Source organism: Dermacentor albipictus, chromosome 5 (genome assembly GCF_038994185.2).
Source record: "Dermacentor albipictus isolate Rhodes 1998 colony chromosome 5, USDA_Dalb.pri_finalv2, whole genome shotgun sequence".
Lineage (NCBI taxonomy): Eukaryota > Metazoa > Arthropoda > Arachnida > Ixodida > Ixodidae > Dermacentor > Dermacentor albipictus.
The window spans coordinates 86,126,181-86,152,773 of record NC_091825.1 but is presented as its reverse complement, the minus strand read 5'-3'; the positions used below and the strand labels follow the sequence as shown (position 1 = coordinate 86,152,773).

The following is a 26,593-nucleotide window of genomic DNA, read 5'->3' as shown; positions in this document are numbered from 1 at the left end:
GGCTCCCCGCGAGCTCCGCGACCTGATCACGATCGCACCCATTCCGCGAAACGTACATCCGGAACACAATCGAAGCATGCGCCTAGCCCGGCCGACCGCTTTCCTCCAACGCATAAACAAAAAAGCGGACGACGTCGCTTTCGTAGATGCCGCAGCCTACCGATCCAATGGAGCCTTCGCCGCGGTAGTGGTCTTGTCCTCGCAGCGGACCCTAAAAGCCGCCACGGTACTCACACGCGACCCCGAACTGGCGGAGCAAGTACCCATAGCTCTGGCAATGCTCGACGACAAGCGAAAGACAATATTCAGTTACTCGAGACTGCCTATCAAAGCGTTCGAGAGAGGAGTCGTCTCCGACCAGGCGTTACGCGTCCTCCGCAGCGCTGATCCAAGCACCCTCAAACACCACACTGTTATTTGGTTTGCCGCCTACCTGAGTCAGATCCCGGGTGCCCCGGCCAACCTCAAGGAGACAGCCCACGACGCTGCGCGCGCGCTTACCGACCGCGCCATCACCCACTTGCAACCGCGTCTCGATAAGTTGGAGGCGAACAGGGACGACGCCTCGGTAACGTACAAGGAAATCACTAAATACTTGTACTTGGGACGACGTCTCCTTCCGCCCCCGCACCCCAAACTAAGGAGCCCGCAGGCGCTAACGCTACGCTTCTTACAAACACATACCTATCCCAACCCCGCCACTTTAACACATCATCTACCCGGACGTCCACCCCTACGATGCGTGCCCCTCGTGCGGGGTCACGACGACCCTCGCACACGTGCTCTGGGAGGTGCAGAAACGCTCCGCCCGACTCTACTTCGGACAAGTGGGAGAAGACCCTAAGAAGCCCGCTGCTACAAGACCAGCAATGGGTGATCTAGCAGGCTCGCGCAGCGGCCGCCAGGTACTCCCTGTCGGCCCCTGCGTGCACGCTGCGTCGTGAAGACGCCGTGACGTGCGTCCTGCAGGACCTTTGTTTTTATTTTTATTTATTTATTTAATTTATCAATACTACAATCCGCGCTGGGGATTTTGGCAGGGTAGGAAAAAATACATATGTAAAGAACACTATAGCCTATAGCAACGAACACAATACAAATCAGGTAAAGAAAGCTTGAACACAACAGTGGCACAGCAAGATAACAAATTTTTACTGAATAGTTTAAACAAACACCGATAGTGATGATCTTAAAACTTGGTCATTTGTTAGATGATTCCATTCAACCACTGTTTGTGGAAAGAAGGAATGCTTAAAACAATTATTATGCGTACTTAATGGGGTTATTGTTCGGCTATGTCGTTGCCTAGTAGCATTACCAGATGAAAAAGTAATTATTACCGTGAGATCTGTCGTATACTGACCGTTGATAAGTTGAAAAGGAATTTTAGTCCTGATACATGGTTTCTTTGCGCTAATGGTTGCGATTTTGATCTTGTTAAGAGGCCTGTCACTGAAGTGCGTCCGAAGCTGTTATAAATGAAACGAGCTGCTTTCCTTCGCCGCATTTCTATCTTTTTAGTGCCAGTTTTAGTAAAAGGGTCCCAAATTACACATGCCTAGTCTAGCATCGACAGAATTACAGCTTTATAAGGCTGTAGGCGTACAGTTGGAGTAGGAAGTTTGAAAACCCTCCTAAAAAAGAAGCTTGTGGTTAGAATTAGCTACCATATATTCAAGGTGCGTAGCCCAAGTGAGTTCAATTTTGATCCAGAGTCCGAAGTACTTATAATGTGTTATTTCGGAAATAGTTATATTATTAATACCACACGGAAACGTTAGTTTATGCTTCTTATGTGAAATGGACATAAAAACAGTTTTCTCGAAATTAATCAACATTTGCAAGGCATCCCACCAGGGACGCTATAACGTAAAATTATTCCAAAATTTTCTATTCCAATTCTGTAATCAGCCCTCCGCGATTGGTCAAAAGGTTTTTTGGACCTCCCCCCCCCCCCCCCTTCGTCTGTTTGTCACACGACGTCACGAAAACCATGATAGCTCCCCATCTGATATGGCGTGTACATACTGATTATGCATGATTTGAGAGAAAAAAGAAAAATAGTTATTTCTGATTCGACGCCTTTTCGCCATTAGGCCACGGCTATGGGTCAGAAGTTAGGGTAACGGGTAATTGTAGGGTAGCCATTTCTGAATCCGTGTTGATGCTTTGTTAGTATATTGTTGTTTTCCAAGGATTCAAAGATATGATTATTGATTATGTGTTCCAAAAGTTTACATACCGTAGGTATGTAAACTTTTGGATTGTAGTTTTGAATGCAGTGCTTTTTTCTTGTTTTATGTAGTGGCTTCACTCTGGCTGTCCTCCAGTCACTCGGCACTTGTTCCTCGCACAATGACCTTGTGAACAGAACGTGCAAGTACTTTGATGTCCATTCTGCTTACCTTTTTGAAAATGTGTTTGGAATGTTGTCTGGGCCACAAAATTCTTTAGTGTTCAGTTGTAAAAGCATGTTTAGTATACCTGCTTCGCTTATTTAAAGTTTATCCAATCCAATCCTTGCTAAAGATGGCAAAATGCAAACTGGGAGGTAGATATTAATGTTGTCACGAGAATCCTTCTTGGACCACACTTCATCAAATCAGAAAATATACCTGCTCTAAAACATTTGTTCACCATATCCGCAAAGAAACTGCCGTGACCAGTTTTATTCTAGAAGGTTGGATAGAATCTAGGCGAGGTCCAGTAAATTTCAGAGAAGAACTAGCTTTTAAAACTTTTTCTGAAGAAACCACACGAAGAAAAAATTACTGAGGGATACGTGGGATATGGCGTAGAACACAAGGCGATAGCGTATTGCGGCAAGCAGCAAAATCATCACTAAAAGCGTTTTATATTTCAGACTCATTAGTGCATTCCACATTGTTGTAAAATTCTTTTTCATGCCCTAGTCTGGCTCTGTAATATTACGAAATAATTTATTCATCTCAAAATAACGCCTGATATTCGTTGTGTTCTGAATGATCCGTCTTTCACAATAGCCCCGTTTTGCACGTTTCAAGCTATCAGAAAGAATATTGCTACAATTCCTAAGCGTATCTCGCAAAGCGGTGTTAAAAGGCTGCCATTTCACCTTTTTGTGAAAATTATTCTTTTTTTTATTATACAGTGCAGCACCGTATTTGTAATTCACGGATTTATAGGACACGAGAACCTATGCTTAACGTACACCTGAGTTGTGGAGTAATTAGCATAGTTTGATATTCTCGATAGAAATATCGAATATACCTTCTCGGGACAGTTTTCATGACATATGTTGCTCCAACAAGTGCCTTGTATCATCTGTATAAATAAGGTTTCATTGAAAGAACTGTTGGTATACACTGGCGATACTGCGCACATTATCTGAGATCCAGAAAGAAGACCAGAGGATAGGGGTCAGTAATGGAATAATGTATTACTCCAGTGGTATAATCAAAAGATGCCGATGATAATATATGATCTATCAAAGTACAAGAGCCATAAGTGTCGCACCTTGTTTGAACATCTATTATGGAAGAGAAACCATAGCTAAATAAACAGTTAATGCACTCAGAGCATTGCTGACAGTTGGGATTAGGTATGTTTATGTTAGCGTCACCACAAATGATGCTGATTTTATTTTCATTGGTCAAGACACTTAGTATTTCTTGTAGCTGTGAACAAAAGTCCTAATAGATGAAGATGGCGAACGATAAATGGATGACAGGGTTGTATTCCAGTTATTGAGTGACAGGGCATTTCTGTCGAACTCGAACCAGACAGGCTCCACAATAAATTGCGGAACGAAAGATCATAAGGACGAGTGTACACAATGGACGAATTCCCAATATGGCAGATATACCGCATTGCAGAACGCTACGGTAACTATATTCACTGATATATCCTGGCAGACCAAACAGATCGTCATCTACCAGTGTAAGCCACGTTTCATAGAGGCATAATGAAGAAAAAGTATGGTTAAGTATAGAAGGAAAGCTTAAAAGCTTATCATGGTACTTCAGGAGGCTTAGAATAGTGTATTTAATGAACGAAAATGGTGAATGGTCATTTAGCAACGCTTTCGTCTGATCACAAGAAGACGTGTCTCTATTGATGGTGCAGATGTAACACGGGAAAAAAGAAGTACAGGCACACTGATTATGCAAAGATGGCCTAATCGTTTATGCCCGACATGCAATAAACGTGGCTAATCTCAGTCTTTCTGGCTTTGATCGAGCAGTTTTCAGTCGACAGGAATCACCATCCTTCGTTCTTTTTCAATTCGAGAGCTTCCGCGAAAAGTCGCTTGTACTCTGGCGTGACGTTATCCTTCACGAAAAATGGGTCGTCAATGTTTCGCAAAAATCCAATGCCTGATGTTGTGAGCTTAGTCTCTTTAGTTTTGCTAATGAATTCCGCTCGTTTCGATCTATAACAGAAACGCGCGATAATGTTTCTGTTTTTTTTTTCGGGAACACGATGACCAATTTCATTGTCGAAGGAGATGACAGAACAGTCAATCTTTTCACATATGGTTGATATTACAGCCAGGCAGCTTTCCTCTTTCATTTTAACATTATGCAGGCGAGAATATGTTCGAGAGTAAAATTAGCCAAGAAGAAACAGGTCAACGTAGAGGCAGTAAGGGTAAAACCAGATGAATTCAGGCTGGCACTCGCAAACAAATATGCAGCCTTAGAACAGAGAGTTGAAGATGTCATAGAGGTAACCAATAAAACCGTAACTATGCTGCCTACAGAGCAGCAATAGAACTGGGAGGCAAGGCAACAAGGGAATCAGTAGGCAAGCTCTCCGAAGTATACAAAGGCCCTAATAAAGAAACGGCAAAGAATGAAAGTGTCCAACTCTAGAGGTAAGACAGAATTGGCGGAACTGTCAAAAGTGATCAAAAAGGTGAAAGTAAGTGATATTCGAAACTATAGCGTGAGAAACACTGAAGAAGCCGTAAAAAAGGGACGCAGCCTGAAATCAATGAGAATGAAATTTCGCATAGGACAAAACAAGATGTATGTACTGAAAGGTAAGCAGGGTAATATCATCAGCAATCTCGAAAATATAGCAAAAGCTGCGGAAGAGTTCTACACTGACCTCTACAACACCCAGAGGAGTCAGGATACCTCAGTTAGAAATAGTAATGAACAAGATACAGAAACTCATCCTATAACAAGCCATGAGGTCACAAGAGCCTCATTGATATTTATGAAACGAGGAAGAGCGACAGGAGGAGATGGAATAACAGTCGGTTTAATCAGAGATGGAGGAGACATAATGCTTCTAAAACTGGCGACTCTTTATATAAGGAGTCTATCGACTGCAATGGTCCCAGAAAACTAGAAAAATGCAAACATTATACTGGTGCACAAAAAGGCAGACGTTCAAGAATTGAAAAATTAAAAGTCCATTAGCTTACTCCTTGTATTATATAAAATATTTACCAAAATAGTCTCCAATAGAATGAGGGTAACACTGGACTTTAGTCAACCAAGGGAACAGGCTGACTTCTGGAAGGGATACTCCCCAATGGATCACATCCGTGTCATCAATTAGGTTATCAAGAAATCCGCAGAGTACAACAAGCCTCTCGATATGGCTTTCATAGATTTTGAAAATGCATTTGATTCAGTTGAGATACTAGCAGTCATCGAGGCATTACGTAATCAAGAAGTACAGACTGCGCACGTAAACACCTTGGAAAATATCTGCAGTTTTCCACAAATATCATAACTCTGCACTAGAAAAGCAGGAAGATACCTATAAAGAAAATGGTCAGACAGGGAGACACACTCTCCCCACTGCGTGCTTGGAAGAAGCGTTCAAGCTATTAAACTTGGAAGGCTTATGAGTAAGGATCAATGGCGAATATCTCAGCAACCTTCGGTTTGCCGATGACATTGTTCTATTCAGCAACAATGCAGACGAATGACAACAAATGATTCAGGACCTTAACAGAGAGAGTGTGAGAGCGGGGTTGAAGATTAATATGAAGAAGACAAAGATAAGGATGAAAAGCCGGGCAAGGGAACAAGAGGTCAAAATCGCCAGTAAGCCTCTGAGTCTGTGAAGGAGTACGTTTACACAGGTCAGTTAATCTCAGGGAACCCCGATCATAAGAAGGAAATTCATAGAAGAATAAAAATGGGTTGGATCGCATACGGCAGACATTGTCAGCTCCTTACTAGAAGCTTACCATTATCATTGAAAAGGAAGGTGTACAATCAGTGCATTTTACCAGCGCTGATATACGGAGCAGAGATTTGGAGACTGACAAAGAAGCTTCAGAACACGTTAAAGACCGCGCAACGAGCGATGGAATGAAGATTGCAAGTCGTAACGTTAAACGACAGGAACAGAGCGTTTGGATCAGAGAGAAAATGGGTGTAGATGATATTGTAATTGACATCAAGACAAAAAATGGAGCTGGGCAGGTCATGTAATGCGCCAGTTAGATGACCGTTGTACCATTAAGGTTACAGAATGGGTACCAAGAAAAGGGAAACGCAGTCGAGGACGGCTGAAGAAAAGGTGGAGCGAAGAAATTAGGAAATTCGCGGGCGCTGTTTGGAATCGGTTGGAGCAGGACGGGGGTAACTGGAGATCGCAGGTAGAGGCGTTCGTCCTGTAGTGGACTTAAAACAGGATGATGATGATGGTGATGATGTCTGCTAGAGAGACATGAGACGTTGAGACAGCTTTGCATTATCGTTCTTCAACAACCTGTTTCCCTTTAAGATGGTCTCGTTCTGGACTTTCATCACAAATTGATACAGTTCGTTGAACATGCTAAGTCTGTTGCTTTATTCCATTTCGGCACGCAGTGTTGCTATTTCTTCCGCTAGCTCACACATGACGGCATCCTAAAAAAAAACCATCCCGCCAACACACGATAAATGAAAGAGGAACGAGGCCGTAAATTTACGCCTACTTCAAATACACGCCTATCCTAGCACGGCCGTCTTTCACCACTGTTACCGAGGATTATACCCGACTGATGCCTGTAAAGCGCACGGACACAGAGTGACGCTGCGACACAAGCTCTGGGAATGTGCCGGCATCAACGGTACTGAAACCACCGCCGTTCGTGACGCGTCCCTAACCGCGGCTGTCACCAGAGTGCAGGAAGCCTCGAGCTCGCTCCTTCCCGACGCTGCGGCGGATGCGGGAGCCGCCGGGGACCTTCGCCGTCGGCGTCGCCGCCGCTGAGAGGTAGCTCTCAAAATTTCGGAGCTGGAAAACCAGCTCTGGGCCCTCCGGCAAAGCCGAAGATGCCGCCCGAGTCCAAGGGCTTCGAGTCGCCACCTAAAGTCACCACAACCGAAACTGCCGGACCAATATTTTTGATAAAGTTTATTTCCTTCTTCCAAAACAACTGTGGCAACAGGGCAGGGGTAAAGACGGATTAGGAAATGCACAAATTCATAGGAGACGAACCTGTACGAAGTATCGGGACAACATTAGTTGCCTGCCCACTGCCGCAACCATTGCTGCCTAGTGACAGCTAACGCACGGAAACTGCTTTTTGTAGGCGATCCGGTAGCTGAGGTCACTCCGGTAGATGTCGCTTGACTTCACACGAGAGTAAATCACAGCTTGTGTGAGTAGTGACGTGAACCGGCAGATGACGTCACCCCAGTTGATGCCGCTTGAGTGTACCAGACCGTCGATAACAGCAGACGTGAATTGCAACCTGTAGGAAGTATGGGGGAAAAATTTCTTGCTTGCTCGCTGCCGCAACACTTGCTGCCAAATGCTAATATGTTCCATAAGGTAGTTAAAGAGCCTAATTATTATATTATGCATGTCAACCATTTGTGCCGGTAAAGTCCATCTCGAGCAGACCAGCTCATGGACTAGAATTGTTATATGTGCCGCAGGCAATCTTTAAACTTTTTAACGTGTCGCAGAAAAGCCGGTGTCGTCGGCGTCGGGTGTCGGCGTCGGTGTCGGCGTTTGCGGCGTTGACCGTGAGCGATAAATCACGGCAGGCGCTTCATAAATAAAAAGCAACTTCCAAGATTGGCCCGGTGGGAATCGAACCAGGGTCTCCGGAGTGTGAGACGGAGACGCTACCACTCAGCCACGAGTTCGATGCTTCCAAGCGGTGCAAACGCGCCTCTAGTGAATGCGGTGTTGCCTTCGAAACGAGCCGTGGAAAGTTATACTGCGGTGTATATCGGTAATTATGAACATGTAACGTACAGAAGTCACAATTACACGAGTTGCGAAGTGCGTTTCCGCTGCATTTCTTCTGCGCTTTCCGCACACGCAGAGCCATCTTGCGGCAAACACAGAAGACCCCCCTCCTCTCAATGTACGGCGCTGCCCCGACAGGAGGCGCGCCGCGCGCGCATTGGGACCGCTGCCAGGCGCGTCGCGGGACTCCCTCTCCCCTGACGACGCTTCGCCGTGCTCCCGGTTTAGATAACTATCTATCTCTGCCCGTGCCGATCACGACGTTTGGCTGGCGCAGGTCGTTTCCCCTCCGAGACACCGAGTTCTTTGGTTCGTTCCGTTCGCTCAGGCGCACGTTTCGTTGCCACGCCGAACGCTGCGTTGCTCGACGCTCACCGCGTGATAGGTGGGCGCTAAGTCCGATGCGGGGCGCATCGTAAGTGATCGCTGTGCCGTAGCGCATTGTCGACCCCTTGGCGGGTCGACGGGAACGCTGTCGCGTCCCACTCTTGAAGGCGAAGCTTAAGCGTCCTCCAATTTTTTTTTTAATGGTCTGAAAAACCCGGTATAGGCACTGTGCTGTGACAGAGCAGTTGTATCAAGCATTCCTTTTTCTGTTTTCTTTCCTTTTTTATATATTTGGTTAACGGCCTGCTATCTGGCTACGTAAGATGGTTTCTACTATGTGTGGCTTGACTTATCTTTCCCTTATGCACGTAGTGCCGTTATGAAGGGCCTTTAGCGCAGAAGCTCCTATATGAATGCTTGGGAACGGAAAAATATTTTGTTTTATGCAGCCTAGCGCCAAATTTGATGACGTTTGTTGAATGCGAAACAAAAAAGGAAAAAACTGTAGTGACCAAGTCAATAGCAACCTTGTCTTGTGGCCCTTGTCTGGAGGAGGTGAGGCTAGGTTATTTTTTTGTGTGTGTGTTGGCCTTTGACTGCAATCCGTGTTATTGTTCGTGGTTTCCTCCGCATGCGTAGAGGAGACTTGTGGTATGTATTAAAACCCTATGGTGTCACCATGCACGAGAAGCCCACCAAACCACATTACTAAACTGAGTGCTTATATTTTGTCCACGTTGCTGCGCACTCGTTCTAATGCACGCTTTAAAGAGTAGCGTTTACTTTTCACAACAGACAGCAGGCATGTTCCTGAATTCACAGCGTTCAAAAGATATAAAACAAACAAGAAACAAGAATGCTATCGCTCTCCTTTGTTTCTGGATTTGGCATTTGAGCTGTTCACGTTGCTGAGGCTTACCAGCGAACGTGGTTCGCTTTATGCGTGCTCCTTCCTCTTTCTTTCCACATACGATACCCGCACGCTGGCCTCAATTCGGGGCAGCGAACCAAAACGACCTCCACTTAAGCTCATTTTTGTGTCGATTGCAGCAAAAAAAGAAACGCTCTCTCTCTCTCTCTCTCTCTCTCTCTCTCTCTCTCTCTCTATATATATATATATATATATATATATATATATATATATATATATATATATATATATATATATTATTTTTTCATTTCTATTCTTGATTTAGTTCGAAATTACTGCCAGCCTTCACTGGAGGCCTTAGGCAGGAGTGGTAAGTACATAGCAAGGGAGTAAAAATGCATAACGGGAAGAAGAACAAAGTTAACAATACGGTAATCAAGCAAGCAACACATAATAGAATGAAAAAGCGAATCAGTCTAGCAACCCATGAAAATAAGAAAATCAGGCATGATCAGCACACTCGAGGAGCTGGCCTGTGCCGAAAAATATGGGTCAAGTGACTTGCACTTCGGCACACTGTTCGTACAGTAAATGTGAAGAAAATTAAAATAAAATAAAATAAACGAGCACATGTATATGACACTAAACACACCAAAATAATGAGCACTATAGGACCACAACACGAGAACAGATTACTAACGGCGGTTAAATTTGATTTAAACACTCGAAGATCGGCCAATCCGCTTTCCGATCAACAAATACAAAAGAAACATGTATAGAAGAAGTATGTAGAACACTGGGAATAAAAGCAGACATAATAAACCACAGGGATTAAAAACGCTCGACGCCACACACGAGCCGATTAAAGACGGTGTCTGAATTTTGATATAAGACTCTCGACAATTAGGCATTCCGCAGTATCAGCAGGAAGCGCGTTCCACTGGCTGACAGCCCTAGGAAAAAAAGTATTCTTAAGAGCATTAGTTTTACAAGTATATTCTTTCAGTGTTTTGGGAATGATTTCCGCGCGTAATCTGCCGAATAACAAGTTCGATATATAGGCTATTGTTTATATTCCCAGTTTGATATGGTAAAGAAGATACATATACTTGAGTCGTTCGTGAAAGCATCTCAACTGTAAAGGATCTAATTCACTTTTTGTACGAGAGCGGTTGCTGAAGTGCGCCAACTGTATGAAATATATAGGAATCTTGCTGTTTTTTATATTTTCGAGTTTTCTAATGTTATTCTTAGTATACGGATTCCATGCAACCGAATCATGTTCATGTGCAGGCCTGATGAAAGTCTTGTAAGATAGAAGCGTTAAACAACAGAGTTGTAGCATAGCTTTTTTTTTTCAATGTAACGCACATGCTGATTCCATCTAAGATCGCTGGTTAGAATTACGCCTAAGTATTCATTAATTTTATCGGATGATAGCCGTGGCCATTATTACAATATGGAAAAGTCAGGGCTGTCCTTTTGGATGTTATTCTCTTTGCTATTGTTTTTTATATTGTTATTTCCAACGAGCTGCACGAATTTTTTATGTCAGCTAGCGATAAATTTTGTGGAGGCTGATCGTCTGGATGTTTAATTTCTTGATAAATTATGCAGTTATCTGAAAAGAGTTTGATTTCAGTGGGCACTTCGGCCCCAATATTATTAATTATATTAAAAAGAAAAGAGGCCCAAGGACAGAACCCTGCGGAACGTCCGACTGCACCGACCCGGAGCTAGAACATACGCCTTCAATTGACACACATTGGCACCTGAAAGAAAGATACGCCCTATCCAGGAAAGTAATATTTAATTTCGAAGTATTGGTTGCAATTTCAGTAATAATTTCTAGTGGAAACCACAGTCGAATGCTTTTTCGAGATATAGAAAGATAATATCTATTTGGCTCTGTTTGTCTATAGCTGCGGCAAAGTCATGTATACTGCCTCAAGAAGCTGTGGGACCGTAGGTACACCCGTGCGGAAACTGTGTTGCCGAGAATCTATTAAATTGTGATTTTTAAGAATAGTAGATATGTGTTTAAAGGTGATAAGTTCCATAATTTTTCCGCTGGTGCAGAAGAGAGAAATGGGTCGGTAAGACGTAAGAAGTAATTTGTTTTCTGCATTTGGCATAGGTGTGATTGTCGCGTGTTCCCAATCATCTGGAAGTGCTGCTTCTGACAAAAGAGAGAGATAAAATGATAAATGAAAGGTAGGGAAGTTAACCAGGACGGAGCCCGGTTAGCTACCCTACACTGGGGAAAGGGAAAGGGGGACGGAAAGATTAGAAGAAGAGAAGGTCCACTGGAGATATCAGTCCGTCTCTCACTCCGGATCACAGACGCTGGCTCAATCTGGTCGCTTTCAAATATCACAGCTGCGCTTTTGTGGCCTTTTGTAGCTGCGATATGCGAGGCCATGGTCCCAAGATTTTGTTCAAGATTAACGGCTTTCCATCTAGCTGATTTAGAGCTGTGCAGACGTCTTGCCTTTCATTTTCAAAAGATGGGCAGTAGCACAGTAGGTGTTCTATGGTTTCCTCGACACCGCAGGCATTGCACTCGGCGCTATCTATCTGACAAAGATTTTCTTATAGTAAGGGTGAGGTACTTAGAGCACCATTCTGCATACCTGAACAGGAAGGTATTTGGTATACCATGAATTCCTTGCGAGTGTTTAGTGTATTAGCGATAGAACACCTTCTTATGATATACATATGCTATTAATAGGTAGGTTTGTGTTATCGACTCTAAAGTGCGGTTTTCTACCATCGTCATCTATACATACGCAGCAGAAAAATTAATTGAAAGAATTTGCTATTTGAGATTTCTCGGCGACAGTCAAATCACCAATGCACATAGTGGTGATGGGGTCTTTCCTAGAGGCAAAATGTCGCCAGAACATAACAGTTGATGAGAAGAGAGTTTTTCATTGTTGTATTGTGGCAATTATGTTTTGCGCTTTGTATACATGCGTTAAGCTGTTGGCGCATGCTAGTAAGCTTTAGAACAGTGAGCCGCCGAAGGGCGTTGCTGGACCTCCTTTCTTATTTCTTTTTCGTTTTCCGTTTTAGGCGCACAATTGCTTTAGTGATCCAGTGATTAGTGCTGTGCACAATTTTGAAATTACTTGGCACATATTCACTTACACTTTTTAGAATAGAGTTTTTGAAGAATAAGCACATATTGTCGACGGAGCATGCGTCGCACTCATAAAGGGAAGTAAAATCGGAAAAGGAGCGATCCAGCTCCTCGAGATTCCCGGTGTAGTCGGCTCGTGCCAAGTTCGGAAGCGCACGTTTTTCTTTCTTGGATTTCGTGATGGCGTTGAGACGTAGATTTAAGCATACCATCTTGTGATCAGATGTTACGTCCATGACCTGTACTTCTGGTTCACGACGGAGCTGATCGCCAGATACGAAAAATAAATCTAAGATAGAAGCCGTGGCACATTTAAAGTGTGCAGGTATATATATATATATATATATATATATATATATATATATATATATATATATATATATATATATATATATATATATATACATGTATGTACATATGAATGAGAAGAAAGCGGGTTAACCGAGGGGTCTGATTTTTACTAGCCATATGGCAAGAAGCCAACAAACGCGTTTGCTGGCTTCTTATGACATGACTATATATATATATATATATATATATATATATATATATATATATATATATATTCCGCGATTTTATTATGATGCACGCCGTATACACCAGATTGATTTTGACCACCAGTGGATTCCTAAAGTTGTCACGCAGAGGCCGATAAGGTCGCCCACGCACTTAAAGGAATCGCGGACGGTGCGTTTAACCTCACCGTGTTTAAAGACTCTTCGACAGTCAACGAGATTATAGCTGAATGCTGACGATTCGAGGATGCTAAAATCCGACGCATCAACCACAACTCCACCTGCCTTCCGAACACGGCAGCGGCATCCAAGTGCGAGGACGTTCGCACAGCGACTCTGCCTTCAACATCAGAGAATATATCGCTCGAATCGTTCGACATTTCACTCGAGTGATCTCCAACCGACCATATCGCTCATACAATCCCTTGTTCGTCAAGAACTCGCAAACGTGGGCATTCAAACCATTTGTTCTGTGAATCATCCTGACATTTATCCGTCAGCCACCTTCAACCCACTCGAAGGCCATTGTTCGACTCCCAGTTATTGCAATCGGAATGCGTGAATGACGACTGATGACATGCGAACTTGCTTGCAATGTGGACGTGTCGGACACAGTTCACGGTATTGCAGAAGTCCTTGGCCCGCGCCTTCTCGAACAAGCTCCACAATCTTTCGCTTGCCACCCCGAGGCCAGCAGCAGGTATCAAATTAACCCAAACTAGAAACATCTGCCACGATGATACGACCGCCGCCCGGTGAAGCCGCACGCCCTCGCCTCGACGCCGATCTTCTCGTTCACCTTCCCGACGTCCTACTTTCGGCGTGTTCCTTTAAGAAACTGAGGACTGCACCTGCTGGAGGTGACGTTGCCATTACGACCTGCCCTCAAATTTGTCTGTTTGCGCTAGCTACCAACCAGAACCTGATCGACTTTGAAGTTGATGGCATACCTGTTACAGCTTTGATCGGCATCCTCGCGCGTATTTATGTTGTGAGCTCTCACCTCCATCGGCAGTTGAAGAAAGTTATAACCCCTGCCCCATCACGTGCTGTGCGTGTGGCCGTTGGTGGCACGTCTGCCGCAACTGCCATATGCACCGCACGTGTCAGTGTTGCCGGCCGCCAAACTTCTGCTTTGTACACCGTCCTCGTCCGCTGTTCCAATGACGTCGTCCTCTAACTTGCCTTTTTATCCGCTCACTCCGCCCTCATCGATTGTTCCGCTGGTACTGTGGAGCTTGAGCTACCAAGTGCGATCGACCCAAGCCGGACAAGTTAAGAGTCGGCTCTGTTCTGCCGCGCACGTCCGCTTGCCGCCGCAAGACGAGACATGTGTTTCTGTTATGCCCTCTCCACCTGAAGCCGACGATGACTGTGCGCTTGCTCACATCACTGCCGTTATGTTGACGCACAATGTTGGTATCCATTTTTTTTAATTTTCGTAAAATCACTTGAAAACGTGGAATATATGAAATAGTGCGCGTTGTATCATTTGTATCATTATCTGCGCTAGACTTTGCGGACTGCGCTGGAGAATTGAATCCCGCTGAAAAGAAAACAAATTTAAGTATCGTCTATCGAGGCTTACGCATCAGCTAACGTGCTTGCTTAAGTAAATTGCAAAAGGGACAGTAGAGCCAAAGCGAACTGACAGAAAACCCTCCTAAAGGTATTCAGTGCTATAAAGAACCCAGCTGGCGCTCTTTGGTCAAACCTGGCCCTTGCGCCATTAAACACCACATATCATCAAAGAACCCAGCTCTTACGGGAACAAAATTAGGCGCGCAAGTGTCTATCATAGGCGAGAACAGTTTATTTCTTTGAGCAACTTGCAAGCCAACATTACAGTATTATTGTAAGTCGTAGTAAGGCCAATGAATCGCAGTTTAACAATGATTAGGTCAATCAATGCGTGATACATAGTATAGCTTGTTAAGTGTGTCAGACGAAAACGCGGGACGCAAGAAATGCTTCATACAAGAGACTTCTTGAACTCTTTTTCCGTCGACAAAAAGCGGCATTCCTTGAAATGGGTAAAGCTTGTGAGCTCTGCCACCATCGCCTGTTTCTTTCGGTGAAAGTTCTATTTCTGAAGAGCGGCGAAGTAGTGGAATGACGGCACCGGTTTAGTTTTCGTACCTGTTTCCTTCTTTTTCTTCCTCTGTTTTTGACGCATTGGCAATTTCGCTAGCGAGGTTTTTCTGAAACTCGTATTCTGACATTCCTACTTCGCTTCGGTGCTTCCAAAAAGAACGCAATAAACGCGTAAAGCCAGCGGACTTGGAAAATTGCATCCTAAGCCACCGGATTCAACAACCCTGTGCGTAGCCGGGACACGAAAGGGCCTCAATTCCATTGAAGGGGCAACCAATTTTGCCCAGGAACGGGCATCCAATGATTCTCTCCCGTCCAGCGGAAAACGTTTTCTTGCACACGGCCTGGCTGCAGAGTGAACTTGTTCGTACTCAGCAATTTCGTGACCATATTCCGACGCACAGTCGCTCTTTCCATTTCATTGCTTCTTTACAAGGAACTTTTAAGTTCTTGCGACGCTTCGCGTGTAGATGGAAAGAGCGCCACTTCGGTGCGTGCTGACGTCTCATTGTGCTTTCCGCGAAAGCAGTTTTTGTTGCGGAGGAACATTTCGACGACACAGGCTCTAGATGCGACCAGCGCTTAGTACTTCCTAAAGATGACTCCTGCTGCCCATCAGTCCGGCAGCAGACGAGCTCTATTCACTTAACAGCTACTCATGTGACACGTATATATGTTGGATGTGCATAGTCTATCAGTGAAGTTTCGTACAGCTAGCACTCGGAAGAGGAGCTAAAAGATACTACTACTGCTAACAATAATTATTCTAATCTTCATTCAGATAAATATACAAGACAGATATGCGACAACGTCTGGATCCTTAGCCATAGGCTAGTTATGGATCCCTGCATATATATAAAAAAAAAATAAACGATTCTGACACAGGCACAATCTTTTTTTTTGTCAAACAAACAAAAACAAAGAAGACCAAAATGAAACCAAAACAAAATGAATCAACTATGGTGATGACCGCCGCAGAAGCGAAGAGCCACGGTCCCTCCAGGCTCGGGCGCGCGCCATCCCCACCATGCCGATGACGCAACCACGAGCATACGAAAGAGGAAAGGGCAACTTGCTGTCCCAAGTGCTAATTGCGGCTCAAGGGCTGCAAAAGTGGGCATATATATATATATATATATATATATATATATATATATATATATATATATATATATATATATATATATATATATATATATATATATATATATATATATATATATATATATATATATATATATATATATGCCCGGTCTTCGAAACATACGTGCCTTCTGTGAATTCTTCCGTATCACTTCGAGTTCGAGCTGTGTCACTGCTTGATATGAATTATCGTTTACCCGCCATACTGGCATAGTGACTGTGGCACAGTCGGGCTGTGCAGCGCGATGGCGCGGAATGAAATGCTGGCCATGGCATGGAAACGAAAGGCAAAAAAAAGGAAAAGACGCCCGCGTATCGTGCATTGAGCACACGTAAAAAAAGGAAAACTACCCAGGTGGTCATAATTACTCCCGAGTCCCCCACTACGGTGAGCCGCGTAATCACCGTCCCATCAGAGCCGCTCGGTTGAAGGCCGCGACAGGCGACGGCACCACCAGACGTGGCTGTGAGGCTACGCCAACGTACATGGGAACTCGGCGGTGTCGTGGACAGAGTGGTCGTGGTACATATGACTGACGATCTGACTGAGCCTAGAAGATGCGTTCTGGGAAGAGGCAGCAGACGGGGACGCCGCACCTTCTCTGTGAAGCTTCTCACTAAAGTAATGTTTAACAGTCTCGGAAGAGAACAGCAGTTTACGATAGGTAGCGAGGCACTGGAAGTGGTAAGGGAATACATCTACTTAGGGCAGGTAGTGACCACGGATCCGGATCATGAGACTGAGATAACCAGAAGAATAAGAATGGGCTCGGGCGCGTTTGGCAGGCATTCTCAGATCATGAACAGCAGGTTGCCACTATCCCTCAAAAGGAAAGTGTATAACAGCTGTGTGTTACCACTACTCACATATGGGGCAGAAACCTGGAGGCTTACGAAAAGGGTTCTGCTGAAATTGAGGACGACGCAACGAGCTATGGAAAGAAGAATGATCGGGTGTAACGTTAAGGGATAAGAAAAGAGCAGATTGGGTGAGGCAACAAACGCGGGTAAATGACATCTTAGTTGAAATCAAGAAAGAGAAATGGGCATGGGCCGGAAATGTAATGAGGAGGGAAGATAACCGATGGTCATTAAGGGTTGCGGACTGGATTCCAAGGGAAGGGAAGCGTAGCAGGGTGCGGCAGAAAGTTAGGTGGGCGGATGACATTAAGACGTTTGCAGGGACAACATGGCCACAATTAGTACATGACCGGGGTAGTTGGAGAAGTATGGGAGAGGCCTTTGCCCTGCAGTGGGCGTAACTAGGCTGATGATGATGATGATGATGATGATGATGATGATGATGATGATGATGATGATGATGAGAGCGTAGATCACGTAGGTCAGCTACACCGGGAAGATGTGCAACGTCGTAAGGTCGCGGTACTCGAAGGGAGTGAAGCTTATCAGGGTGCTGCATGCAGTGGTGATGTCAGTAACCAAGGTGGTATTTTGAGCCACCAAGGCGTTAAATTCAATGGGGTCGAATCCCTTCAGAATGCGCCAAGTGCGTTCTGCTTCCATCAAGCCGCTACTGACGAGTCGGCAAAGCGCCTCGACGCCTTCAATGTGCGAAGTATACCTGCCTTCGTGCCGGCCGAGGTCGGCGATCTTGTTTTCGGCGGCATCAGACCGGCCTGCATTAGCGATGAGGATTTGTCGGACCTGCATAAATGCGAGCCAATCGGCGATTTCTTGTTCGTGCTTGGGGAACTATGGGTTCGCGACGTGAGTGAAGTAAAATGTGACATTCACTAACTTTTGATGGTGATCCCACTTGTTATAGCCGCTGACTTGGTTGTAGTTGTCTGTTCAGTACTCAACGTCGGCGCCTCGGTGTCTTGCGATAACCTGGGCAACACGCTTACGACTATTGGCAGTCCAAACTGGCGCGTTTGGGGTTGCTGAAGCTGTTGGGTTAATATAGGCAGAGCCGCTGGGTCCAACATTTCGCTTGTTGGCAGCCGTACCCGGCGGCATAGGCGCAGCTCCAGAAAGAGCTGGAAAGCTGGTAGGGCACTGGGAACCAGGCTCCCTCGTGCACTTGAACACACGGAACCAGACCAGACGCTTTTATTGGGAGAGACCACAGATAGCACCCACACAGAAGAAGATCTGGGATGATGATGGTTATATACTTATAAAAGCCATGAGGTACACTAAGAGTGCTCACAATATCATGTTTCTGGCGCGTAATACCCCACAATTCAGTTTAAATTGGCACTTAAAGGAACACTAAAAGCGTATATTAGGTCATGCTAAATTGAAACACAAGGCCTTAATAATAGGGCACTCGTCATTATTAGCGAGAGAAGAGCTTGTGTAAGCCAGGAAATGATAAAGAAATGGAAAAACTTAAGTTCCGCCACTTGTGTGGACCTATGGTACTTCTCACGTGACGCCAGTTCACAGAGAGAGGCAAAGAAGGGAGTCACATGCATGGAGATTTTATGAACTCCCGTTTTCGCGTGGGCGGTTCAAGCTTGGAGCAGCCGCGAGATCTTCGGGGGCAATTTTCCGCGCAATAAAGTGATATAGTGGTGCACAGGAAACAATAAAATGTCTCTAGAATAATAGTCTATTGAGTTAGCTCGACTAAATACTTTTTAAATGTATCTTTATGCTTGGTGTCCCTATTTGCAAGCTCTCATAGTTTGCTATTCCTCATCGCTGCACGCTAATTTCGTTTGGGAAGCAGCTGGAACGTAAGGTGCAGTCCTTGTCAAAATTTTGAAAGTCAATCCGTGCATTATTGTGCACGTAGAACCCATCTCACTTCAAAGCACTGAATGTCGAAATGCATCGAGTTCTCAAACTGCAGAGCTAAAAATTAACACAGCCCTCGAAGATAGAAGCTGCAAGTCGCGATACTGTTACAGAATGCTTAGTAATAAGCACGTTTTGTGCATTTACGGAAATCTCCCGCACTGTATTTTCAAATAACAAGCGTTAAGGCGTCAGCTATACATCGTTCTTACCTGCCGCTGTGGCTTAGCGACTACATGCCGTTGCGCTAAGCCACTGCAACAGTCGCTGCCCGGTATACTTGAGGACAATCAAAGACATGTGCAGTAGCAAAACAGTTCTCTGGGAAATGCCTTAGGAATCCTACGGGGGATTTACGCTATGGGCTAAAATGATCCACGCAGAAACGAAGAAGGGGCGATTGGCCAGTTTACGCTGGCTGACTGCCCTGTTCCGGTGAAACGGGGTCTCGTGAATTAAAGATGAAAGAAGGAGAGAGAGGATGAAATATAAGAACATGAATGTCCCTCACTAAGGGTGCTACAACATGATTTGTCTGTTTTCCCAGGAATGCCAAAATATTAAGTTTATGGTTGTGACAACCGAATATCTTTCAAAACGAAAGATACTTTCCTAGGTTTCTGTGCGTGCATTATATCATGCGTGCCGGTATGTAGCCCTTGATTCCGTTTTTCTGCCATAGTTTATGATGTTTCGTTTGAAACGCTTTAGTATTAAGGGAGGGAAAAGTGCTTTCAAAATATCCGCTCTGTTATTAAGTCTCAATGACGTAGTTGTTGTTGGGAAATAACATTTTGCATACTCCAAACCTAATCAAGAGAAGGCCTTGAAGATCGGTTTTATAAAAAGTAGACACAAAATTCGCAGGATACGTAAATATTAGATTGGGAAAAAGTAGTCTTTACTCACTTCGCAAATGAAGATGCATTTGTCGCATGTTCTCTGTGTGGTTAACCGTTTCCAGGCAAATGGCAAAAGTGCACACTTTATGGAACAGGAGCTCAGTTTGAAGGATGACGGCCATTTGTTTTGAGAGAAAAGCCAGACAACAGTGTCCAAGGTCGTGGACGAAAACGCAATTCGAATCTAAGCTTGTGTTAGCCCTATACTCATGGAGATGGTAGTTTATGAAATTCATTCCCGAAAGAAGAATATTTAGAATGGTAACCCAGGAGATGTGGTTTTTATAAATTTATCATTTTTAGCGAACGAAAGCCTGCGAAACTTTGAAGCCTTCCCGTTTATGGTGCGCCACTCCAGAGGAGTGTCCCCCTTTTCCCCCCTTAACGTGCAGTCATATTTCTCTTCCAGTTTCCCGCTGAAGATGAGACCAATTTATTTTTTGAATGGCACTGAATACTACGGCGCTGTAACACATTATGTAGTTAAACTGATATAATCGTACAACAGGCGAGCTGCACAAGAGCCCTTGGTACATACTTAGCCCGTGCAGCGTATAGGGTGTCCCACGTAATCTGAGCCAAACATTAAAGATATGAAAATGCCACGTAGCTAGACAGAACCAAGGTTATGTTCTTTCCTGCCGCTTGGAGGCACTCAGATTATTTTTTGCCTCCCGCCAAAAGTACATAATTAGTCTGGATTAATGAATAAACGTATCAAATAATATAATTACATGAACGGTGTCAATGGGAACATTGCATAGCGACATGAAAAACTGCCGATACAGCTTTATGTTGGTCATTATCCGCTATATAAGTGTTCTTTTCCCACGCATTAAAGACGACTGCGAATACACGAAAAAATTGCGGCGCGACTGGCCACTCGAGTCACGTTGAGTGTATTAGCGAGTGTCTCTCATGCTTGGAAAAGCTTTTTCATGTACCACGGATTGAGCAGCAGAAAGCTGTATCGGGTGTTTTTCATGTTGTGCTACAATTTTCTCATTGTGTTTCATTCTCGGTTTACTTCAATTGTGAAAAAAAGAAGGAGACAAATAATGGCAAATGATCGCTTGGTGCGTTCCTGAGGTTCCTGTCTGACAAAAGGAATGTCAAAAGGGACTCGGCGGCAACAGAAACGCGGAAATGTACTAGTGCTTCAGTGGCGCTGAAAACATTGTATGCGGCGCATCGACGACTCTGACCTCAATCCTGCAGCATTTCCTACAAAAATTGCCAGAGCGAAATGTAGCGATGCGATCGTTGATCTATCACAGGGTATACAGGATATATATACGGTTAGTGACATACTTATCGCGTATTCTTGTCCCTTTAGCTTCAAGCGGTCTTTGAACGCTATTCACTACACTTTCTCTTTATAACTTTTTAAGCACTCATACATTTCTAGGCAATGGAAACAGTACAAGTTTCCGGCCCACAAGCGTATAAATATATCAGATTGTTGCATTTAGAAGGATATAATTTTGTGAAAAGTTATCAAGCTGCTAAGTCATAAAGGCGTTTGAAGCTAAAGTATTAAAGTTTAGCCGAATCCATATGCTGTAATCATCATTGCCTTACTGGCTGAACAGCCCTACTCGCACCTTCCGTAAAGGCACTAGCACCGGAGTGCCCTGAAGTAAATTTTGCATGTCGCTCTATGCTCGGCACTATCGGCTAAGGTCAAAGTATAGTAGTAATCACAATTCGTGCGAACTTTCATACTCAAGAATGAAATTTCCACACTCAACAACAAGATTTATGAGCTCTTTGTTTTCTTGTTCAGGCACCGTATCAAAAAGAAAAATTGCGAATGATTACCACGCAGCGTGCTGAGGAGCAATTTTTTTTAGCGGGTTCTCTAATGGCACATAATTTAACCAGGATACATTGTAAGCACCTGTCCAAAATGCCTTTTACGCACGCTTCTCTTGATGTCTTGGCTTTATATTACAGCTGCTCATGCATATTTATTGCACAATCACGTTGCAAACTATATATGTACAGCTGGCGCAAAAACAAATAATGTGGTTTGGAGAAAGTGCCGAGCCGAGCAGATCTAGGGTACGGCGCAACGTTGATGTCGCACCCCTGTTCAGGCCCAGGTGCATGCTTGCAATAACGCTAGCAGAATATTAAAGCTCTCGAAAATTAAGTTTTGGCAATCATTTTGTCATTGGTTTTGCAAAAGCCATATACCTATAGTGTAGTTTGTTTGGGCAAAACCAGGCCGTTTTATGTGTTTATTGATGCATGTTTCCTTATCATCCTTGTCGAGAGTTGACAAAAACGAATTTTGGCTTTTTAAATGGTGCCTCGGGATAATTTTAGGTACAGCAACTGCTACAAAATTGTTCATCGTAATTTACTTCACTCTGTTTGAAATTTCCTCGAGCTACAGAAGTGGCTCGAAGAAGTTGGCTCAGTGGCTGTGGCCTTCTATTACTGAGCACAAGGCTGGGGATTCATTTCCGGTCGCGCTGCGTGTATTCCTATGAGAATGGAATGAGCTCTTGGTCCATGCTTCACGTGTATGATACGAAACCACAGCTCGCAAAATTAAACCAGCGCCAGCCGGTTCTTTTGTGCCCATAACTACCCATATTGCAGCTTCAGCATGCAAAACCTCAATAATTTAATTTTGGACACTTTCCCTGATTGCTGATTTAAATGGATGGTTTAAGTGGCTATTTCCATATTAAGCACTTTTCATTTAGGAAAACAAAGCGACTTTAACGATAGGTGACGGGAGCCTCCTGCACGGTAGAGAAGCGTTTTGCAAATTGAAGTGTTTCAGCCAACCTAGGTTATGGTAATTTTGGCATATCTCATGATTCATTATGTCTAATGGTATCTGTTGAGTAGCTTGTTACCTAGATTGCGGACATCAAAGAGAGATGGGTTTAATAGTACCTGAAACACGCACAGGAAAAGCACGTGCACGCGCAAGTGCATGTACACACATGTAAACATACATAAAAACACCGAGAAAATGCAAGAGTAGGGCTGAGTATTAATATGCAGAAGATAAAGGTTGTATACAATAACCTAGCAAAAGAACCGAAAATTCACGATCGCCAGTCAGCCTCCAGAGCCTGTGCGTTTATAGTATTCGTCATCTGTCATCGCCATAATTTTATAGCAAGTAGTGTTTACGCACTCTACAGTGACTATTTTTAGGCCACTTTACAGCCAAGTCACATCTTCCACAATACATCGTCAACATCACCACTTGTCATGGCGCTCTTTGGCCAAGCCTGGCCCTTGCGCCACAAAACACTACACATCATCATCATCTACGTTACTTACACACCCTTACACAGAGGACCCTTATCACGAGAAGCAAACTTACAGAATAAAAACGGGCTGGACTGCATAAGGCTGGCTTTACCAAATCCCGGGTGGGAGCTTACCACTGTCGTTGCAAATAAAGGTGTACAGTTATTGTGTTCTACCTATGCTAACATATGGGACAGAGACCCAAAGGTTAACAAAGAAGCCCGAGAACAAGCTAAGGAGAGCGCTGAGAGGGATGGAACGGATAAATGTTAGGCGTAACGTTAAGAGACAGTAATAGAGTGGTGTGGATTAGAGAGGTAAATCGGATTGTCAATATTCTAGTTGACATTACGAGAGAAAAAAGTTAAGCTTGGCAGGCCATGCAATGCGTAGGGTAGATAAGCGGTGAACCATTCATCTTAGAGAATGGGTCTGAACGAAAGGGAACTGAAGTCGACCATGGTAGAAAACTAGGTGGGGAGATAAAACTAGGTATTTTGCAGGTGCAAGCTGAAATCAGCTAACGCAAGACAGGGTAATTGGCTATCAGTGGGAGAGGCCTTCGCCCTGCAGTGGACACAAGAATAGGCTGATAAAGATAGTGATGATGATAATTTGAATACACGCACATGCCAAGCTGTCATGCAGCTCATGTCTTGTGTCATGTGTGGTTTTCAGAGCGTTCGTTCCTCAGGAAAGCCCTTGAAGAGGCTGCAAATTATTACTCATCCTCACTCCCTACCAATCTATCTCCTACTAGCCTGCGAGGTGTTTCAAAGCCATCTACAAGTGTACACAGACGGTTCGGTGTGCGCACAAACAGATAGCTGTGCAGCGGCATTCTGCATACCATCCCTTGATGTGTCATGGTCTGGCCGTCTGGATCGCGTAGTTTCCTCTACAACAGTAGAAAGCGCCGCAATCACCGCGGCTTTGCGGAAACTACAGGCCTTTTCTGCACGAGATGTCGTGGTGCTGACGGATTCCCAGTCAGCATTACAGAGATTACATCGGGGCCTACCTCTAGAGAAGTTTACAAGGCATTCTCTGGCACTGATCGACGACCTAACGAGCAGAGGATTTAACATAAGGTTTCAGTGGATTCCATTACACGTAGGAATTGATGGAAACGAGGAAGCTGGCGCCCTTGCACGCCTAGCGCTGACATGTGTCCCAAAAGTGAAAGCTCCAAAAGCTTTTCGAAACCCTAAGGGTGCAATCCGCCTTCACTTTAGAGAGATGTTCAAGAATCCACACGAATCCTGTGTAACTCATGGATTTACACGTGAACAAGCGACGCTTTTATACCGCATCAGGACCGACTCCGCGTACACCCCAGCTTGGTTATTCAAGACTGGGCTTCGCGCTTCCCCACTCTGTGTTCTCTGTGGTGACATTGGCGACATCGAACATTTCATTTGGCTATGCCCTCAGTTTGACACAGAAAGAAAAGTGATGGTGGACAACCCACAAAAAAGCGGTCTCACGCACAGGACCTTTGAAGACGTTGTTTTCCCTGGAGGGCCCGCGGCATTCAGGAAGAGAGCGCAACGACTGCTGATAGCATTCCTGCGAGACACGGGGCTCATCGACACCTGGTGACACACCACTGATCTCAACTCGAAGGAGGATCAGGCGGAACAATTGCCGGCTATGTATGCCAGGCTAACCCCGCCTGCTTCAACATCACCACCACCACCACCACCACCCACCACCTGGTCAGAGGACTTACTCGAGAAGAAGCTACCCTCATGTTTCGAGCTCAGGCTGTATCTGCACAAATGCGTGCTTATTTAAGCCTGGGTGATCAACTTTTCCGCTTTCCACAACGTCTATTGAGATTAAATGTGTTCTCTAGAGCCCTTCTCCAGGACCTCTCTTATAGACCACTGCGTCAGCTTGGTGACGTTGGACCACACAATTTCTTTCACCTCACGTTGTAAATGAAACAGACAACTTCAGAAGCCATCGACAACAATTTACAATGTAAGCGAATAAAAGGGTTGTACGCTGAGCTTGTTCATAACGAATACATGGAACTACAGCGCGTAATTATGCAACGCGAAAAGGCGGACACAGCGCTGAGTGAATATGCGAGCGGTTCTAGAGAGCTATTCGCGTTACTTGAGGAACGGTGTGCTTGAACGCGTATGAAGCTATTGAGCCAGCGTGGCTTGCTTCATTGCCGAATTTTCGGAGAAAAGGGAGTGGTTAACAAGCCCATCTCTAGCAGTATTATGGGTGGCTATACTTATAAGCCGATTTGCCGTACGTGTTTTGTCTCTAGTGTTGCCAGCGCTGGCGTGAAAGTTGACCGCCATCCTGCTATCGTGCTGGCCCCAGAAAGGCAGAGGGTGGCTGTAAAAGATAACGGCTGTCCTGCCCGAGCACTTTCCTACAGCATGGTTTACCTTCAGGCACCTCAAATATATATTCTGTGACAGCTTGCCCGTCTAAAATATATATAATAGTTTGCTTCCAGTGATGAGGAAAACATAGAGATGTCATGGACGCATGTTCGTTCTTTGTGTTCTCTACAAATTTAAGTAGCTTATGCCAATGTTCCAAGGAACTTGTTTGACTCAATACTGGCGTTTTTTTTTCTCTTAAAGGTTGCCTTGTCAGCTCAAAAGAAAAAGAAAGCAAAGCGTGATGGAACAACATGCTTTAGTCGAACTTCACAGACACACTTGCCTTCACAAAGCGATCGTGACAGCCTCAGTTCTGTGGGGCTCGCAGTATTCAAGTACTTCGCTTTTACGACCCACTTTTAAGCGGATTGAGGCGCAATATCAGAATATCACAGAAGCGCCGGACGCTTATCTCAGTTATTTCTTTCGGCTTTCAATCGCAATAAAACGTTGCCATGTTTACGCGCATTGAGATAAGTACCAGCGAGGTTCTTTACTTCTTGCGTTGTAAACTCGCAGGGCTGACGTAAATGCCATAAAACGTTGACGCACCGAACTATCGCGCTGTGCGCTGGAAAAAAGCCGCCGATCACGCGCGTTCGCGTAGCGTTAAGCTTTCCTATTTATGCACTTGCTTTGATCGGATGAATGAAAGAACGCATCAGGAAGCGGAGAAGATTCGAAACAGTGTTCCCCTTATCAGTGCGATAGACCAGAGCCTTCGAGTGTTTGTTGTGTTGATTTTGCTCTTTGTTCCTTCGTTGGGGACTTGTGTCTGGTCTTGCCTCGATCTTCTTAAGAATCGTAACATCTCAATGGAATACTGGTCCTTATTTACTCTTTAAATGTTGAAGGCGTTCTTGTTCGCGTCTACCTTCTTCCAACTTTCACCTAATCCCTGAATTTTCTGAACTGGAACAGAGAAACGCGCGGGTGGATTTGGCCCACTT

At 44.6% G+C, this 26,593-nt stretch overlaps 1 protein-coding gene across 3 annotated transcripts in view; it reads left to right on the top strand.

Moving 5' to 3' along the window:
* Window positions 1-26,593, top strand: part of LOC135905780 (glutamate receptor ionotropic, kainate 3-like) — a 673,125-nt gene that overhangs the window by 34,056 nt on the left and 612,476 nt on the right. The window contains exon 3 of one of the 3 annotated variants that reach the window (XM_070539669.1): window positions 2,306-2,380. The exons of the other annotated variants lie outside the window; for them this stretch is intronic. The gene's annotated coding sequence lies outside the window, so the exon portion shown is untranslated. The remainder of the gene's footprint in view (window positions 1-2,305; window positions 2,381-26,593) is intronic. 3 annotated transcript variants of the gene reach the window in all.